Source organism: Pteropus vampyrus, unplaced genomic scaffold, assembly GCF_000151845.1.
Source record: "Pteropus vampyrus isolate Shadow unplaced genomic scaffold, Pvam_2.0 Scaffold11, whole genome shotgun sequence".
NCBI lineage: Eukaryota > Metazoa > Chordata > Mammalia > Chiroptera > Pteropodidae > Pteropus > Pteropus vampyrus.
The window spans coordinates 4,934,655-4,939,304 of record NW_011888792.1 but is presented as its reverse complement, the minus strand read 5'-3'; the positions used below and the strand labels follow the sequence as shown (position 1 = coordinate 4,939,304).

Here is a 4,650-nt window from a genome sequence, read left to right as displayed (position 1 = left end):
AGGACTAGCATTATATATGCTAGACCTGGCATTTGCTCAGTACATAAGGTTCAACTTTTCCTGTTCTTTTTAAATTTATTTTATATTTTGCAATTTTTTTCCCATAATATTTAAGTTTTTCAATGTTTAGATATTTTTCTTCAGTGAAGCACGAGTTTCTTTTCGTGGTCCTTGATCAATTTTAAGCAGTAGGAACACCAGTGTCACTTTTAACTGCTTTCTGGGCAGTCTCCTTAGCTTGGTGGGCTTGTAGTACAGCTACAGCTTCATCACCTTTAGAATAGAGAGACTATGGAGACTCAAGCATATGAAGAAGTTCTGAATTACCAATCTCCAACAACAGTCCAGTGATTTTACCAGCAAGAGTAGGGTGCATGGCTTTAATTAGAGGAAACAGCTGTTTACCCAACATTTGCTTTTGCTCTTGAGGAAGAGCAGATGCCAACATGGAAGCAGTCAAAGGCTCCTGACCTTGTACATGAACAGCAGGCTGCTGTATGGTAACTTGTGGCTGTGCATTAAGATGTTGTTGAGGATTGCGAACTCCTGCAGCATATTTATACTGTAGAACGGTGTGGACAGCAGGAGTAGCCACGGTTGCAGCAGCTGCAGGACATGGATCCATTGTCTGTGTTGATGTGTTAGCAACATGCTATGTTGACATGACTCGTGGAACCTGTGAAGAAGCTGGTCTCATAGTACTAAATGGTGGTCTAGGAGCAGCTAGACGGATAGCACCAGGCATATTTCGGGATGGATGAGGTCTGGCACCCTGAGCTGTCCAGCAAGGACTTGGTCTTAGTTGAGCAATTTGGCTAGAAGGATAATATTCAGCACAGTTCTGAGTCTGTGGGATAGATGCCATGAAATAACCCTGAAGAAGGTGCTGGCTCGTAAGGGTTGATTGACAAGTATAATATATTTTTAATAAAGAGTGGCCACATGGTATCACTACATAGATCCCTTGTTTTTGTCCCCACAGCTTGGTAGTAGGAGTGATGTGTTTGGCCCCTATAGCTAAAAGAACACCTGAGTTAGGCCTGACATTAAAGGAAACAAAGGGAAGGCTCCCGGGGCTCCAGAGGGAGATGCACAAAGTTCTTGAAAGTGTTGTTCAGAGATTGTCAGAGGCAGTAAAAGGCAGGAAAGTCAGATTTTAAAAGTTCTGTTTGAAAATATTTAACTTTGTAAAGTGGAAAACTTCCTTATTTTCAATTACTTTTTCTTGTAGCATTTAGAGCAGTACAGACCTCTTAAGAACTAGAGAACATTACTTGACAAATTTTGTTATATAATTTCAAATAGTTATTGAACCAATACTTTTCCAATTTAGAGAAAGAGAATAGGTGATGCATATGTTCAGGATACTATCACGAAGTAACTTTAACATCCTCGTTTTCAGAAATAAAGCTATTTTGAGGAAATAAATTTACATACATTATGGATTTTTCCCCCTCTTCAAACAAAAGTTATGCTCTAGTTTTACCAAGAACTAATCATCCATCTCAGTTCTGGAAATGAGAATCTGATGATGGCCAGGAGCTTATCAGGTGATGTAAAGAACCCTCATAAAATGATATTGATCACTTTTTTATCCAAAAGGCATACATATTTTTTCTTCATTAATTCAGTTTAAGTATTTTTATTTAATATCCTGGGTCCCCTCTCAACATGCATAACTGAGTGCAATTTCAAATGAGAGTTAAACGTTGTATGGCCCAAAGGAAGTTTTAGACTTACTTCAGTGATGCGTAGTCAGTTTAAGAAGCATATATTTGATGTAATCTTATTGTAAATCAAAAAGGAGACATAAAAATTAACGTGATCTTTTCATAGAGCCCGCTAATTCAGTGGAAACAGTTTATGTTAATCTATGCATACACTTTAAGTTTTCTATTTTTTAAATGTCTCAATCATTTTAAGATTATTTTAACAAAAGGAAAGTATGAAATTATTCAGTGTTACATGTGATTCCAATTAATTTTGATTTCAGGGTTTTATAACATCTTTTTTTGGCCCAAGGCCTCTGAGAAGTATTATATCCTCTCCTTATGGCTCAGTAAAGTGTAATTCTCAAAGCTGAAGAGTAGATGGAAATGAGGGACATGCAATATAAAAATAATAATAATTATTATTATTATTATTATAACAATTACTATTATTATTAAAAATGAAAAGACCCAGACGTAATTTTGTTACATCCATCTAGAGTCTTGCCAATAAAGCTAAACCTTCACTAAAAGTGCTTAGATTTCCTGTGATTATTTAATGAAAGACAATACAGTAATCGATGCTTTTGAAAAAACACAGGAAAAAATATTTTAAAAGGAGATTCAATAAATTATCTTTAAAATTTCACAGTATTCAATGGTTTAAATTTTGTAAGAGTCAGTTTACTTGGCACATTATTGTCTAGAATGTTATTTTTATTGGTTTAGATCTAGTTGCCTAATATATTAGTTTCTTTTTGCTATGTAACAAATTACCACAGCTAAAAGCTTTAGCAGCTTAAAACATCTTAGATTTATTATCTTCCAGTTTCTGTGGGTCAAGAATGTGGGTACAGGTCAGCTGAATCTTACTAGACTGATCAGTGTGTTCGTATCTGGCCTGAGATATTCATCTGTCACTCAGGATCCTCTCTCAGATCACTCATTGTTGGTGGAATGTATCTTCATTCCCCATCTTTGACTTAAAGTTTTGATCTTCTCTGATGGTCGGCTGCCCTTATCTAACAATGAAAATCAGCATATCTGAGTTCCTATTTGCTATATATTCTAAGAAGAACATATGTTCTAATATTTCAAACAGTCTGTTTTCAAAAATCCTCTCTCCAAAACTTATTTCCCTGATATTTCCCCACTTGCCCAGAGGGTGTGAAAATGATAACAAAAATGTCTAGGTCTTTATTATTTTAGTTCTTTCTTCTAAATTTTACTTTCTTTGATTCATTTCAACACTGTAGACTCTGACTTTTTTCCTCCTTTTCAACACTTTTCCTATTTTTTGTTCTTGTTTTAAATAGTGAGCATATCAGAAAATGTATTATTTGCCACAACTAACCTGCAAAGTAACAGTAGCTTAAACAAGATAGTTTATTTCTTTCTTTCACAGAAAAAAAAAGATCTAGTGATCATTCACCACTGAGATTGTGGATATACAAGCCTTAAGGACCCAGATTCTTTTATTTTTCTCTTTATTATTCCTAATGTTTTCCTTATATCTTTGAATAATGGGAATAAACATAGATTTTTTAAGGGAGTTGCTAGCACAAATGCATAGCAAGTCCTTAGCAACTCCTTTGTGAATGAATAAACAGAAGGATTCAAAAAGTTAATAGTTTTCTTGAAGTATTTAACCAAATATTAGCATCAGGTGGTTTTGACAGTAGCAGGTATCTGGTTTGAAAAAATAAATTAGCCTTAGTATATTAATAAATATATTTAAAGTGTAAAACTGTCATGCTTTGCAGACTAAAAATGAAAATATCATCCTTTTTTTGTTCAATCTGTAGTTATAATTACAAGGTAATGATTATTTCTTGAATTTGCATTTTCTTTCAGTATTCTGATGAATACATCAGTATTGGATAAAGATATTCTCATTAAAAGTAGATGAGTGAATTTAAATTATGCATGCCTTATTTTTAACTATTGTCTTTCCTCATCCTAATCTATACTTACTGATCCAATGCCATATATGTGAAATAGTCATAGCTACTAGACATTGATCTTTACATTGTTCTTGTTTGAATTTTACATTAACATCTTACATTCAATAAACCAATGAGGAATAATTTTGATTGTTGAAAGGTTTATTAGTTAATATAATTATTTTAAGAAAATTAAGAAAAAACTCTTCAAATCAGGTATCTTTTGCATCAACTTAAATTTATGTATATTTGTACAATACATAGTGACCTTTTGGTTTTTTAAAATAATGTGTTAAATCTCCTATTCCATCTGCAATTGTGTAAAATTAGCAACATGAAAAAAAATAAGACCTGGATATTTTGCATTTCAAATTATAATACTCTTTAGAATATATCTGCAAGATAGGTCTAAAAAAATCCTACATCATCTCTAGAAATTCTGTAAGTTCTTTAGGGTACCAATAAATAGGACAGTGAGCTTTGTTTTTCTTACAAGAATTTCAGGTGGTTCACTTAGTATTTTTCTACACAGTGTACATCTTGAGTATCTGTGCTCGAAATGCCTAATATTTGAGTTTTATATCTCTTCTTTTCTAATCTAAAATCAAAGAAAATAATTAGTGGAATACAAAGAGAGAAAAGACAGTAAAAAAATACTGTTTGACAAAAGAAACCCTTATTTTTTAAAGAAAAACTAAGATGCTTATGTAAGATGCTTATTTTCTATATCCTATATATAATTTTCTTCATAAAGGATTTGCATGATTGGAAACATTTCTTTAGTCCAGCAGTGGAAGGCTCAGTGCATTAAAAATGAGACATTCCTTTACTAATAAATACATTTTATTTTATTGCTCCCTTCTAATACACCTACAAGGTATACATACAAAAACTCAGCAATTACAAATGTATGCATGACGAGTATATGAGTACAATTTGAGAGAAATTTTGATAAGTTGACATTTGAGGAAAATTTTTTGTCAACACAAAAACTAAAT

General features: G+C 32.7%; 1 pseudogene; it reads right to left on the bottom strand.

Annotated features, from left to right (window-relative positions):
• Positions 1 to 84: 84 nt before the first annotated feature.
• Positions 85 to 944, bottom strand: LOC105304690 (annotated as a pseudogene).
• Positions 945 to 4,650: the final 3,706 nt, after the last annotated feature.